Here is a 16,311-nt window from a genome sequence, read left to right as displayed (position 1 = left end):
ACAAAGAATGACCATTCAACAATGATTACCAAATATAGTTTTTAAAGAAAAATTTAAACTCTGTAACATAGTACAATACTTTAACTGTTGTCATTTAACCATAATTGTATAAACCTCTATTTTTAAGACTAGTTGTTCTAAATAATAGAACTTAACAGATGTATTGAGTAAATTTTACCAACCTATGAAAACACCAATAATGTTTAAGTGTGTTACTCCATGGAATGTAAGGAGTTGAGAGTACTCAATGTTATTTAATAACTTTGTAAATGAATCAGATGTCTCTAACAAACACATTTCAGTAATCCCATATATGTCAACTCTAATTCCCTCACCTTATTGTAAAAAAAAAAAAAACAAGATATCAGGCAAGTGTACCAACAGTATTTGCCACCTCTTTCCTGTTGAAGAAAAGTCCTAGAAAAATTGATGTTAGACATTTTATAAACATCAACATTTTATTAGTTTGAGCACCTAGAGACTTGTGAGTTAATTTTAAAGACATTTTACTTCTATTAGTTTACCCAATTTAAATTGAACCTTTTTAAATCACATGAATTAAAAGTATTTGGATCCAGTTTTTTAAAAAAATTTAATTTTATGTGTGCTTATATTTAACACAAAAGCAAAGGCCTTGTAATGTTTATCTCCATTGCAATGTAACTGATGTTCAAAAATAACTCTAGAGTTGGATAAAAAGAACTGACCAAAAATCATTAACCTAGATATGTAGGATCAAAATTGTGAGCTCAAAAAATATAGCATTTAAGAAAAATAAGAGTCCTACAACAAAAATGACAATGGCCATTAGTTATAACATGAGAGAGTGAGAAAGAGAAGGGCAGAGAGAAGAGGTGAGAGGGAGAGATGAAGTGTTCTGTGTTGCAGCCCAGGAGAAATTTTAAATGGACACTTTTTTTCCCCTTGGGTTTAAGATTGGTCTCCCACTGTGCCTTCTGGCTTCTTCCATTTACATTTCAATGTAAACCTTGACTGAGATCTGAAAGGAGCTAACAGGTTCTAGCAGAAACTTGATGCCTAGGGCATTTTAGTAATCAATTCAGGTTTGGATGCAGAAAATTGTGAAACATTATCTCCCACTGCTTTTGAAGAACATGGCTGCTATATCATACTCCTTACTGGGACATGCCACTGACTGTTGGGCTGGTTACTCCCTCCACACCGGCCACCTCCCATAGGGGGACCTCTTGGCAGGAGGACTGGGTGGGCTGGGCATGGGAATGGAAGAAGAAACAGAACAGGGTAAAGGAGATGGAGAAGCAGGGGCTGGAGCGGCCTCTGTCACAGCAGACCGGTATTAGAGTGGTTTGTTAGCTGAGTCGAAGTCAGAGGAGGAGGAGGGATTAAGAGGAGGAGAAGAAGCCAAAAGGAGGCATTTGAGTTTGCAGGAAGAGCAAAGAAGCACAAGAAAGAAGAGACTTGAAAAAAAGGAATCCCTTTTTATCTGCCTGCTCGCTCACAGAAGCTGTGTGCCATTACACAGCCATTTTGGATTGATTATCTAAAGGGTACTGTGGCCAAACATCATTAAGTTTTGATGACTTTAAGCCGGGGGTCACTTGAAGGGTTCTAAAGTTGTCTAATCCCAGGGGTGAATCTGCCGGAATGGAGGACCCAGATCCCATGGTGGAGACTGATACGGCAGAGTCTGTGGCCAGGGTATCCCGAGGCCACAGATTAGGAGGCTGGAGATGAGAAGGCAGCACAATGATGGGGTCATCACATAAGAATCAATGTGTGCCCGGCAAAAGCTGAGAAGGGTTGAGGACCTGACATCAGGGTTTTCAAGTATGAGCATGAAGACGAGCCTCAACCCTGAGAGAGAATCTCCACTACAAAATCAGGAATCCACCTGTCAGATAAGACTGACTAAGGGGGCCAGCCGTAACTATAAAAGTACCCCCACCCCTCAGCCGTCTTGAGGGCCCCAGACACTCAATGGTCGCTTCTCAGGTCAGCAGAGGAGTGTTTGAGTCGGCCTAGGGGAACTCACCAATCTGAAGTCCAGAGATGAAAGCAGAGCAGAGCAGAGTGTCCAGGCGAATGGAAGGTGAGGCTGTGTCTGGGGGGCACTGGGACATCAGATGGGATTCCACTTGCTTAAGAGACAGTGGAAGAGCCCATCCGAGTCACAGCACCAATGTAAGAACCCAGAAACCACTCTGGACATGGGAACTCACATAAGAGGGTTTATTAAGCAAACAGAGTGTCTCCCTGCAGGGTAAGAGAGAAAATGAGAGGGAAAAAGAGAGAGCAAGCACAAGAGAGAATGTGAAAAGCGAGGAGGAGAGAGAGAGAAAGAAAATGAATAGGAGAGAGAAAGCATAAATGTGAGAAGAAGAAGAGCAGTCCCATTATCTTGGTTAGGTTAATCAGTTACTCCCTTTGGTCATGTCATGAATGCACATTTGTAATATAGCAGTAAGTTTTTTCTTCATAGTGATACATTGTTACTATATAATTAACAAAATTAATATCTGTTCTTTCAATTGGATCCAATGTAACTCCCTTCTCACCATGGTAGGTCAATAAACAGGAGAATTCAGGTAATTAAATAACCTTGTGGAAACATAGTAAGGAGAAGGATAGACATTGTTTCCCAATGGAGAGGAAAAGTAAGTGAATTATGTGTGGTTATAGTGAAACAGAAAATTTAGGACATTTATGTTCATTACTTTTGTGTCTTGGGTGGGTAGGCAGCTATTTTAGGAGATGTCATTCACACATGAAAATTGGGACAATTGGATAGGAAAGTTGGTTTTCTGGTTTCTTTGTAACCATAGGTTCCTCAACTGTTCCCTCTACTTCCTACTTTCACTTGCCTCTACTTTGTCCTATGTTGTAAAATAACTTTTCTAGGTAAGTAAAGTATTGAGACTAATGCTTTCACTATCACAGTCTTCTTTTATATCAGTAATACCATTGCTTTCCCCAGTCTTCATCCCCATCCCTGAATATTCTTGAAGTTACAATGAAATATCATCTCTTTTCTAGTGTTGCTGAAATTTGACATGGCCATAGTAGAAATGAAACAAGTCAGGGGAGAGAACAAACAGGCCAGACTTTTGGTATGGTTTCTCTTTGAGAAGGGAGATACAGCTGACAGAATAGTGTCAGGCTGGCTCCTAAAACAAAGTGAGGGAGTTAGTTTTATTCATGTGAAAAGGTTTGTTTGCAAGTGGTGTGGTGGGGAGAGGGACTAATATTTAGGAATGTTAATTGACTTTAGACATATTCAAAAATATGCTTTGGTTTTACTGTGAAGGCACTTGAACTCTAAGGGATGGTCAGTTGGTCATCCTGGACCAAAGGTTAGTTTTTCATATCACTGCCTATCCTGTATAAGCATCTTTGTCTTCAAGAATCCTCTGAGAATAAGAAGAAACAATAAAAATGCCTGAACAGAATACATTTTTGTGTTTTGAGTGCTAGGATAAAAGCCAGTGTGACTGGAGCAAAAATTAAACACTGGAAAGAAGAAGAAAAGGAAAAAGTTTGTGATTTATATAGCATCTTCTTTAGGTCATGGTAAGGATTTGGGGTCTTGTTCTACATGTGATGGGAAGAACTGGCGCACTTTAAACATAGAAATAACATTATTTGGTTGACTTTGTGAAGATCCTTCTGTCTCCTGGATAGAGATGAAGAACAGGGTTACACCTTATTCAATGAACTAATATCAGAAAATTTCCCAAACCCTGAAGAGAAATGGAAAATCAAATACAAGAGGCTTATAGAACACCAAATGCACAAAACTACAACAGACCCACACCAAGGCGAATTATAATGAAAATGCCCAACATCCAAAATAAAGAGAATTTTAAAGGTTTGGAGAGAAAAGCATCAGATTACATACAGGGGAAAAACAATACAGATATCAGCAGATTTCTCAGCCCAGCCCCTAAAAGTTAGAAGGGCCTGAAACAACGTATTTCAAGCTCTGAAAGAACATGGGGGCCAACCAAGAATCTTATACCCAGCAAAACTACCCTTCGATTTGAAGACAAAATAAAACTTTTCATGATAAACAAAAGTTAAAAGAATTTACAAAATAGAAAGCTGGCAATTACAGAACATTTTCAGCAAAATATTCCATGGAGGAGAAAATGAACAACAACCATGTAGGTCAGTGAGGGAGGAACTACCCTAAAGGAAAAGCCAATCAAAGGAGAAACCAAACTCAAGTTAAAAACCAAAAATAAGCCCAAAATGACTGGAATACAAATCATATCCTCAATAATAATCCTGAATGTTAATGACCTTAACTCATCAATCAAAAGACAGAGTGGCAGATTGGATTAAAAAGAAAGACCCAACAATACGCTGCCTGCAAGAGATTCATCTCAGAAAAAGACATCCACAGACTAAAGGTTAAAAGAATGGAAAAAAAACCTATAACTCACATGGACTCAGTAAAAAAGCGGGGGGTTTCCTCTTCATATCAGATAAAGTGGACTTCAAGCCAAAGCTAGTCAGAAGGGATAAGAAGGACATTTTATACTGCTAAAGGGAAGCATAAGTCAGGAAGACATAATGATCATAAAATATTTATTCCCCAAACAGGTGCATCCATGTATGTCAAACAAATCCTTCTCCATTCCAGGAACTAAATAGACCACAATGTAATAATACTGGGTGACTTTAACACACTGCTGTCACCACTGGATAGATCTTCCAAACAAAAACTAAACAAACCATAAAACTCAATAACATAGTCAATAACTTAGAATTAACAGACAAATGTAGGATATTCCATCCATTAATGAGCAAATACACTTTCTTCTCAACAGCACAAGGATCCTTCTCTAAAATAGACCATATGTTACAAAGCAGCCCTTAGTAAATACAAAAATATAGCGATACTACCTTGTATTCCACCATGTCATAAGGGAATGAAATTGTAAATCAATGATAAAATGAAAAACAGAAAATACTCCAACACCTGGAGACTGAATAATATGCTATTGTATGAAGCATGGATATCAGAAAACATCAGGGAGCAGATTAAAAAATTCTTAGATATCAATGAGAGTGATGATATAATATATCAAAATTTCTGGGACACTATGAAAGAGGTCCTAAGAGGAAAATTCACTGCATGGAGCACATTCAAGAAAATAATAAAAAGTCAACAACTAAACGACTTAACATTACATCTCAAAGCTCTAGAAGAAGAACAGAACGACACAAAAAGTAGTAGAAGACAGGAAATTTAAACTAAAAACTTTTTCTCAGCAAAGGAAACAATCAATATTGTGAAGAGAGAGCCTCTGGAGTTGGAGAAATCTTTTCCCTGCACACCTCAGACGGAGCACTAATCTCCAAAATTTGTAAAGAACTTAGAAAACTTTACAAGAAAAATACAAAGAACCCAATCAATAAATGGGCTAAGGAACTGGGCAGATACTTCACAGAAGAAGATATACAGGTGATCAATAACTATATGAAAAAGTGCTCATTAGAGCAATTCAAAAAATGCAAATTAAAACCACCCTAAGATTTCATCTAACTCCAATTAGAATGGCTATTATCAAGAACACACGAAATAATAAGTGTTGGAGTGGATGTGAGAAAAAAGGCACACTCATACATTGCTGGTAGAGATGAAAAAAATTGGTGCAGTCACTCTGGAAAGCAGTATGGAGATTCCTCAAAACACTGGGAATGGAACCTCTATTTGACTCAGCTTATCTCACTCCTTGTTTTATGCCCAAAGGACTCAAAATTAGCATACTACAGTGACACAGCCACATGGATGTTAATAGCTGCTCAATTCACAATAGCTTGTAGATTGTGAAACCAACCTAGAATGGATAAAGAAACTGTGGTATATATACACCGTGGAATATTAGTTAGCCATAAAGAAGAATAAAATTGTGGCATTTGTTGGTAAATGGATGGAATTGGAGAATATCATGTTAAGTGAAATAAACCAAGCACCAAAAAATCAAAGGCCAAATGTTTTCTCTGATAACAGGATGATGGTACATAACAAGGGGGAGGGTGCTGGGGGAGAGGCCAAGAGAAGAATGGAGGCACTTTGGATGGTGCAGAGGAAAATGGGGTGGGAGGGGGTGAAGGAAGGAAAGATAGTGGACTAAGACAGACATTATCACCCTATGAACATTTATGATTACCTGAATAGTGTGAATCTACATTGTGTACAACCTTAGAAATGAAAAGTTATACCCCATTTGAGTACAATGAATCAAAATGCAGTCTGTAAAAATACAAAAAAAAAAAATTTTTAAAAAAGAGTCAGTGTTCCCCACTGCTCAGGGGATGTTGGAAGCTAAGATTATTGATTTAAGGCCATAGGTGTGTTCTAATATTATAAGCATTTGGTGCTATAAACTTAATTTTAAACTTTCCTGTAGAGGCATCCCACAAAATTTCAGATATGTGTTCTGTTTTGTTTGTTGATTTGCTGTTTTTTGTACTGCAAATTGAACCCAGGAGTGCTTAACCACCCTATATTGTGCATTTAATTTTTTAAAAAATATTTTTGTTTCCCTTTTGATTTATCTTTTGCTCCTCCCTATATACTATGAGTATTTATAATATGTTGCCTACTTTACAAACATTTGAGGATTTTTCCAGATGTTTCTGATATTGATTTCTAGTTTAATTCCATTATGAATAAAAATATTCTTTTGTGTGATTTTAATCCTCTTAAATTTTTTTCCAAGCAGACGACAACTTTTATATCATCCTTTTATTATCATTCGCATATTTCACAGAAAAAGAAATGGCAGGAAATGAGTCATGGTGCACTGAAAGAAAAATGTTTCAGTTAGTTTATGTCTGTTTTCAACCCAGTGTAGGGCCCTGCTGACATCAGGCCGACAGCTGTGCTTATTGCATGTGGTTTTGCTGGTGCAGCTGTGGCTACATTTGGCAGAGCCTGTGATACAGTAGGAACTGCAACTCTTCTTGCAGAGTGTGTTGCATTCTTAGAATTTCCTGGCTTAGTTTGTTTCTCTCTTCAGTTCCCTCAGCATCTCTTCATGTACTTGAAGCTCTGTTATTGTGTGCATACACGTTTAGGATTATTATGGCTTCTAAGTGAGATGACCCTTTCTCCATTTGTAAAGTCTTTCTTTATCCTTGGCAATATTTCTTGTTCTCAATTCAACTTTGATACTACCGTAATCTTTCTAGATTTCTTAGAGTGATGTCTCCATAATGTATCTTTTCATCAGTTTACTTTTAATCTAACCATATCTTTATCTTAAAATGAATTTCTGTGGTCAGTGTATAGTTTGGTATTGATTTCCAATCCAATCTGATGATCTGTGACTTTTAATTAGTTTAGAATTAGTTTAGATCATTTATATTTAATTTATATTTATATCTATATTTCAGAGATTCCATGCTTAACTGAAGAAAAGTAAACCCAAATCTACATCATGTCTGCGTGGGTACTGAATTCCTTAACAAGACTCCTAAAGCGCAAGAAGTAAAACCAAGAATCAATAATGGGATGGATTCAAACTAAACAGCTTCTTCACAGAAAAGAAAACAATCAAGAACATGAAGAAAGAACCTACAGAATGGGAGAAGATCTTTGCCACCTGCAACCTCCGTAGAAATTAATCTCCAGGGTATGAAAAGAACTCAAAATCTTGCTGGTTGTAGTGGTGCATGCCTGTAATCCCCAGCGGCTTGGGAGGCTGAGGCAGGAGGATCATGAGTTCAAGCCAAACTCACTTTTGCTGAGGCACTAAGGACTCAGTGAGGACCCTGTCTCCAAATAAATCACAAAATAGGGCTGGGGATGTGGCTTAGTGACTGAGTGCCCCTGAGTTCAATCCCTGGTAACACCCCTCAGCCAAACCAAACCAACCAAACAAAAAAAAACAAAACAAAAAAACCTCAAAAACTTGACATCAAAAACCAAATAACCCCAATCAATAAATGGGCTGAGAAACTGAACAGGACATTTTATCGAAGAATATATATGAATGGTCAACAAACATATGAAAAAACATTGAGCATATCTAGGAATTAGAGAAATACAAATTGGAAAGTACATTGAGATTTCATTTCACTCCAGTCAGAATGGCAATTATGAAGAATACAAGTAACAGTAAATGTTGGCAAGGATGTGGGGATAAAGGTTCACTTATACATTGATGGTGGGACTGCAAATTGGTATTTTTAACATAACTCCTGATATGAGTAATTAAAATGGTCATTTTCTTTGTTTTTTTCTTGTTTGTTTCATTTGTTCTTCACTGCCTTTTCTTCCTTTTCTGTCTCCATCTGGACTAACTGATTTATTTATGATTCTATTTTACAGCATTGTGTTTATTACTTTTATATTATTTTTAAGAAAATAAATTGTTACCTGTGATTTACAATATATATCTGAGTGCATCGGTGTCTGCATTATACTACTGCATGCACTGCCACCGGAACTGTAACAGCAAGTTGCAATTATTTTCTCAGTTCTCTGTGCTACTCTTGTCATGATTTTATTTTTTATATGCTACAAGTACAAAATATAATACTACCATCTTCCTTTAGTCACTTGACGATCTATTGGTATTAATAATAAGAAAAATAACAACTTTAGAATTAACTTCATTTAGATATTTCCTGCATTCTTGCTTCTTCTTTGTGTGGACCACAAGTTCTGAATTGTTCCATATTCAATCTGCCTAAAAAATTTGCTCTAACCCTTTTTGTAGTTTGCGATAATTCAGATAATGAATTCCCTGACTTTTTAGATTGTCTAAATAGTTTTTATTTCCAGTTATTTTTGGAAGTTGTTTGCAATCATTATAGAATTCAAGTGGTACAGGTTTTATTTTCCTTTTTTCTTCACTAATAATATCATTACATTGTTTCCTGCTTATGTAGTTTTTGTAAAGGAGCTCTGTACTTCTTACCTTGTATCCTCTTTATATTACTTTTTCCTCTGTTGCATTTAAGGGTCTTCTGTTCATTTTTGATTTCAGAAATTTAAATACGATCATTTATATTTTTTCTTGTTTTGTTTTGGTATTTATTCAGATTTGAATGCACTGAACTTTCTTATATCTATAATTTTAATCTTTCATTATTTTGGAACTTTCTCAAGCATTATAACTTCAGATATTTCATCTGGCCCATTCTCTCTCATTTTCTTCTCTAGTGCCAATTGTACATGTTAGAGCTTTAGATATTTCCCCACAGCAACTTGGATGTTTTTATTGATGTCTTTTACTCACAAAACTAGTGTTTTTTATGATTTATTTCTCTTAAGTTTTCTCTTGATACTTTTTATTGATTTATTTCAATTTTTTTTTCTTTTTATCAAAGACATCATTACCTTTGATTCAGTGTTAACACCCAACATGTGCAAAGGCTTCTCTTATTTAACTTCTATCTCTGCTGAAATTCTGCCTTGGTCCACCTTTTCCATGACAGCCTCTCTTATGGTGGCCCTCTCCTCCTCCCATGTTCAGCCACAGGTAAGTCAGTGATCTCTTCTTGGAAGTCCCAACTTTTACTCAAAAATGGATTACTTGGTTGTCCTGTGATGTCAGCCCCTTGGTTCATGATGAGTTATAATTTTGTATATTTTCGTTGTTCTTATGGCAGAAAGGACATTCACCTAAATAGAAGCTCAAAGCTCAACTCTATAGTTTGTTATTCGATTTACTTGCAACATGGCATTGTTTAGACCAAAATGCTTCAAAACTCACTCTTCATGAGGATGCTTAACACTTTATAAAATTTTATTTTCAAAATTTCAGATAAGCATTAGAGAATTTTTATACATAGTATACACAATGTTTAGCCACAAAATAAAAAACAACATCACTATTATCAAGAACACAAACAATAATAGATGTTTGCGTGGATGTGGGGAAAAAGGCACACTTTTACATTGCTGGTGGAGTTGCAAATTGGTGCAGCCACTCTGGAAAGCAGTGTGGAGAGTCCTCAGAAAACTTAGAATGGACCCACATTTTGACCCAGTAATCCCACTCCTCAGTTTATACCCAAAGGACTTAAAATTAGCATACTACACTAAGGCAGCCACATCAATGTTTATAGCAGCTCAATTCACAATAACTAGATTGTGGAACCAACCTAGATGCCCCTCAACAGATGAATGGATAAAGAAACTGTGATATATATACATAATGGAATATTATTCAGCTATAAAGAAGAATAATATTATGGCATATGCAGATGAATGAGTGGAATTGGAGAATATCATGCTAAGTAAAATAAGCCAATCCCAAAACACCAAAGACTGAATGTTTTCCCTGATAAGTGGAGGATGATATATAATGGGGGTGGGGGTTGGGGGACGAGAGAAGAATGGAGGAACTTTAGATTACATAGAGGGAAATGAGAAGGGAGTATGAAAAATGGTGGAATGAGACAGACATCATTATTCCATGTACATGTATGATTACATGAATGGTATGATTCTACATCATGCACAACCATAGGAAGGAACTGATGTACCCTATTTGTATACAATGAAACAAAATGCATTCTGTAAAAATTTTAAAAAATAACATGGCTTATGAACCTGTAATTTGGCAAGACTCAGAGGAGTTTGCTTCTGTTCTAATTGTAATTCAGTGGGGGCATTTCAAAGGATAGGGACCAGAATTATTTGAAGGTTTCCTGCTTGCACGTATCTGGCAGTTGTTGATAGCTGTCTCTTGGAGGTCTTGGCTCCCATCGAAGCAGGCCTTTTTCTGAGGTCTGTCTGCAATAACTAAATGATACAAAATGACACATAAACTGCAACCTGAAGTAAAATGCCGAAAGTGAGCAAGTGATACGAATGGGCATCCACTGCAGTAAATGAGGAATCCTATTGTTGGTGCCAGAAGTTATGGCAAGGAAAGCAATATTTAGTGAGAAAAGTAATGAACGGGGATCACAATAACAGACCTAAATTACACTACAGCGCCACAGTTACAAAAATGGAATGGTATTGGGACAAAAATAGAATTAAAGACCAATGGAACAGAATGGAAGACACAGAGACAAACCCACATAAATACAGGTGTCTCATAATAGACAAAGGCACCATAAACATACATTGGGAAAAGATAGCCTCCTCAACAAATGGTGCTGGGAAAACTGGAAATCCACATGTAGTAGATCGAAATTGAACTGCTATGTCTCACACTGCTAAAACTCAACTCAAAGTGGATGAAGGACCTTGGTATTAGATCAGAGACACTGCACATACTAAAGAAAATGTAGGCCCAAATTTCTATCATATTGGCTCAGGAACGAACTTTCTCAATAAGGCTCCTAAAGCAAAGAAGTAAAATCAAGAATCAACAAATGGGATGGTATCAAACTAAAAAGCTTCTTCACAGCAAAGGAAAGAAGAACATGAACAGAGAGCCTACAGGATGGGAGAAAATCTTTACCACCCACACCTTAGATAGAGCATTAATCTCCAGGTTATATAAACTGCACAAAAAACTTAACACCAATAAAACAAATAACCCAATCAATAAATGGGCAAAGAAACTGTACAGCACTTCATAGAAGAAGAATTACAAATGATCAAAAAACATATTTAAAAATGTTCAACAAATCTAGTAATTAGAGAAATATAAATCAAAACTACACTGAGATTCAGCTCACTCCAGTCAGAATGGCAATTATCAAGAATAAAAGAAACAATAAATGATTGCAAAACCATCCATAGTGGTACACACCTGTAATCCCAGTGGCTCAGGAGGCTGAGGCAGGAGGATGGGGACTTCAAAATCAGCCTTAGCAACGGCGAGACACTAAGCAACTCAGTGAGACCCTATTTCTAAATAAAATAAAAAATAGGACTGGGAATGTGGCTCAGTGGTTGAGTGCCCTTGAGTTCAATCCCTGGTAAAATAAATAAATAAATAAATAAATAAATAAATAAATAAATAAATAAATGCCAGTGAGGTTGTGGGCAAAAAGGTACACTCATACATTGCTGGTGGGACTATAAATTCATGAGACCATTCTGGAAATGAGTATGGAGAAAACTTGGAATGGGGCTCTTCAACAGATGAATGGATAAAGAAAATATGGTATATATACACATTGAAATATTAGCTATAAAGAAGAATGATATTATAGCATTTTCAGGTAACTAGATGGAACTGGAGAATATCTTCCTAAGTGAATAAGCCAGTTTGAAAAACAAAAAAAACAAAAAACAAAGGTTGACTGTTCTGTCTGATATCTGTATGCTAACCCATAATAAAGGAGGGTAGGAAGGGAAAGTATAGAAGTTCCTTGGATTAAACAAAGGGGAATGAATGGAAGGGAGGAGATGGGAATAGGAAAGACAGCAGAATGAATCAGACATAGCTTTCCCGCATTCATATATGTACACATGACCAGTGTAACTCCACATCATGGTCAATCACAAAAATGGGATCAAAATTGTAATGGGTTGCACTCCATGCATGCATGATATGTCAAAATATATCCTACTATCATGTATATCTAAAAACAACAAAAGTTTTAAAAATTGCGCAAAAAAAAAAAAAACCAAACAATTCAAATACAAATAAGCAATGCAAAAAAAAAAAAAAAAAAAAAAAAAAAAAAAAGCCAGAAAAAGGTCTGGTAACCTCAGGGCTACTTGGTTTTAGGAACAATATCTGCATTTGTTGCGAATTCAGATAAGGCACCACAAATCTTTTGAATAACCAAAAGTTTGAAGTTAATTTAGATTTTAGAAATGCTTTCAAAATTTTTCTTTAAAGTCTCTTCTTATCAATCAGCATAACTAACAGGCAACCAATATAATAATTTTGATTTCCTTAATAAACATTAAGGAGACTTTAGTTTTCTTTCCATGAAATTAACAAAGTAACAGAGCAAGAGAGACTCCAATCTCATCATGTGGACAAAATGACAATTTAAAATTTTCTCTCTTTTTAATTGAGTTGCAAGTCAGAGGAATTCAGAAATTTCTAGTGTTTCCAAGCATAACAGAAAGGCTTCAGGGTACCTAATGAATCGGGAACTCATGGGACTGTGTTGTTTACATCAGTTCTCAGGACCACATTTTTAAGAACTTCCCCTTAGGAAAATCCAGTGCTTAGGTCCTGGGAGAATTGAGGCTTGTGACCTTGAGAAAAGTGGTTGGCAAAGGTTCAAGATGGAGAAACACTCTGAGTGCCCAGGAATAAAAGTGCAGTGACACCGCCTGGTGGGATCTTGGTGTTCAGCCCAGAGGTCTCAACACCCTGCCTGCCCCCTCAGCCTCTTAGCCTGAGACCCCACTGCCCTGAGCTCAGCTCAGCTCAGCCCACCTGGTGAGAGCAGGACTGTGTTGAGGTGGCCACACCTCCTCAGGAGATCCAGCAGGGTCTGTGAGGAACTGGCCCTCCCTCTCCTCTCCAGCATCACATTCCTTCCTCCTTTCCCACTTTTCCTCCTCCTCCTGTAGGGCTCAGTACAGAAATCCTTCTCCAGGGTGTCTCCAGGGATCAGACCCTACACAAAAGATTCCAGAAAGCTCCAGGTTAATAGCCTCCCACCCGGACCTCATGTCTCAGCAGCTGTAACCCTATCAGACACTCCACAGTCCTTTGTTGAAGTGTTCACATCTTCCTGTGTCTTTTCCATCTCTGGTGTGCTGTAGGCTACAGGGAAGTCTGGTCTTTTTTTCTTTTATGTTTTTAGTGGTTGAAGAAATCTGTATTCATTCTCTGAAGCCTAAAAATACATAAACTAGCACATGAAAATGACTTAAGCCAATCCTCTAGAATCAGACAGGCATACAATTTACCATCTAGCCTTTTTAAAAAATGTTTTATTTAAACACAGGGTCTTGCTAAGTTTCTTTAGGGTCTTGCTAAGTTGCTAAGACTGGCTTTCAACGAGCAATTCTCCTGCGTTGGCCTCCTAAGCTGCTGGGAACTAATACATTCTTTATCAGTGTCTAATATGCTGTTAAAAATCTCTTTTTTGTTCTTATTTTAATAATTCCATTTTTCAGATTTAGAATTTTTGTTCTTTTATTCTTAGTATGTTTTAGTTCTCTGATTAAATTCTTTAAGCTATTGTCTAGTATCATGTATGTATTTTATTTCACAATATTTTAAAGGCTGTGTCTCACAACTCTCATATCAGATGATCTGTTTTGATTTATTTACTATTCTCTCTCTCTCTCTCTATGTTGTTCTTGTTCCTTATAATTTCATTTTCTTGAATGCAAGGCATTGTTCATGCATTACTCCAAAACCTATTTGAGGCTCTGAATAGAGAATTTATTTAGGTTTTCACAGGAACTTAAGAAAAGAGCAGATGGTCTTTTGAAAAACAGAGATCGTATTGATTTAGAATGGATAGTTTCTATATTCTCATTTCATTCCTCAAGTCAAAGGTATCCCAAAGGTCTAGAATATTTGTCCATATCACATATACATATAAGCCTTAAGGTCCAATTTTTATCCTTTGCTTCCTACTATTTTAAGACTGCTGAAAGTTTTTCTTAACTTTTCAACCTGTCATCCCCCACTTTCTGTTGAGCTTGTCAGATTCTCAGTTGTTTCTTCAACCTTCATATATCATTTGATAGTATATCATCTATAATTTTTGCATTTTTAATTAAAGGTGAAATTTTTGCCTTTATCTTCTGCACTGCAAGTGAAATCTATAAATCTAGTGATAAAAAATTTACAAAAATTGGGCGGTCATCAAAAGTACCAGATTTGAACTGACTTGGGCTCCATCTTGGCTCTTCCAGCAGAGCTGGTATGTGCCCTGATGACCTCCTTAAATCAGTCTAGTTGATCTACCTGAATTTGACTGCTATTTAAGAGGGGTTTTATTTTAAATAACTATGGAAAAGAGCAGGAATTAACATATGTGATTTATCGCCAAACCATATTTGGACTTCCTGCTATACCATGGACAAATTTTTCATTGATATCTGTGTCTAATGAGATACTAGATATTTTGAGATATAAAAGTAAAAAAAAAATTATTATTTAAATCAGTTCACTTCATTCTCAAACATCTGATCTTAATATATACAAAGTATTTTTCAAGGATAAAAGTGAAAATCAACCAAAGTAATTCTCTTAATATCTACATAATTATTTATTAATTCCTACATATCTACACATCAGGATTAGTGAGGAAGCCACAGTGTGTGATACTCATACTGGCAAGTTTGTCAAACAAGGGAAAATCTGTTTGAAAGCTGTATGCATTGATGGAAACAGAAGTATGAATCTTAAGGCTAACTGTTCCCTTGTTGGAAGCAGATGAAAGCTGACAGTCAACAACTATCCTTGTTAACATTATACATATGTATAAAGCAGTGAAATTTAACATTTGGAATGTATATGTTCTCTTTCTGATGACAGGTAAAGAAGAATAAGAGTCAACAGAAGAAAGAAACAAAACTTACGTGTTTGAATTTATCTTGTTGGGACTGTCACAGGATCCACAGATCCAAATCTTGTTGTTCTTTGTTTTCCTGATCATCTACCTTCTTTCCTTATTTGGAAACCTGCTGATAATAATCCTCATTCAAGTTGACTCTCAACTTCATACTCCCATGTACTTTTTTCTCAAAAACTTATCCTTTGCTGACCTTTATTTCTCTTCGAGCATTGTACCCCAGATGTTGGTCCACTTCCTTGTGAAAAAGAAAACCTTTTCCTTTGCTGGATGCTCAATACAGATAGTTGTCTTCCTCCTAGCAGGGTGTACAGAGTGTACACTACTGGCAGTGATGTCCTATGACCGGTACGTGGCTGTCTGCAAGCCCCTGCACTACTCTACCATCATGACCCAGAGGGCTTGTGTCCAGTTGGCCACAGTGTCCTGGATAAGTGGGCATTGGTGTGTTTGGTGGACAGTGCCTTTACACTCTATCTCCCCTACCAGGGACAGAATGTAATTAATCACTACTTCTGTGAACCACCTGCTCTCCTGAAGGTGGCATCTGTGGACACCTCCAATGCTGAGATGGCTCTCTTTTCTATGGGTGTGCTTATCCTCCTAGCTCCTGTCTCCCTGATCCTCGTCTCCTACTGGCATATCATCTCCACCGTGATCCGGATGCAGTCTGGGGAGAGGAGGCTCAAGGTCTTCTCCACCTGTGGCTCCCACCTCACTGTCGTGGTTCTCTACTATGGCTCTGGAATTTTTGCTTACATGAGACCTAATTCCAAGACAATGAATGAAAAAGATAAGATCATCTCTGTGTTCTATTCAGTCATGACTTCCATGTTGAACCCCATCATTTACAGTCTCAGGAACAAGGATGTGAAGGGGGCCCTCAGGAAGCTGGCTGGGAGATAG

General features: G+C 36.9%; 1 pseudogene across 1 annotated transcript; it reads left to right on the top strand.

The window, feature by feature from the left end:
* Window positions 1–1,272: 1,272 nt before the first annotated feature.
* On the top strand, window positions 1,273–16,311 carry LOC306638533 (olfactory receptor 2D3-like; annotated as a pseudogene). Its single transcript has 2 exons — window positions 1,273–1,315; window positions 15,384–16,311. The product of its transcript is annotated as an olfactory receptor 2D3-like (transcript).

This window comes from Sciurus vulgaris (assembly GCF_902686455.1).
Source record: "Sciurus vulgaris genome assembly, chromosome: 11".
NCBI classification, from domain to species: domain Eukaryota; kingdom Metazoa; phylum Chordata; class Mammalia; order Rodentia; family Sciuridae; genus Sciurus; species Sciurus vulgaris.
Note: the sequence above shows the minus strand (reverse complement) of the source record. Positions and strands in the feature narration are given on the sequence as shown.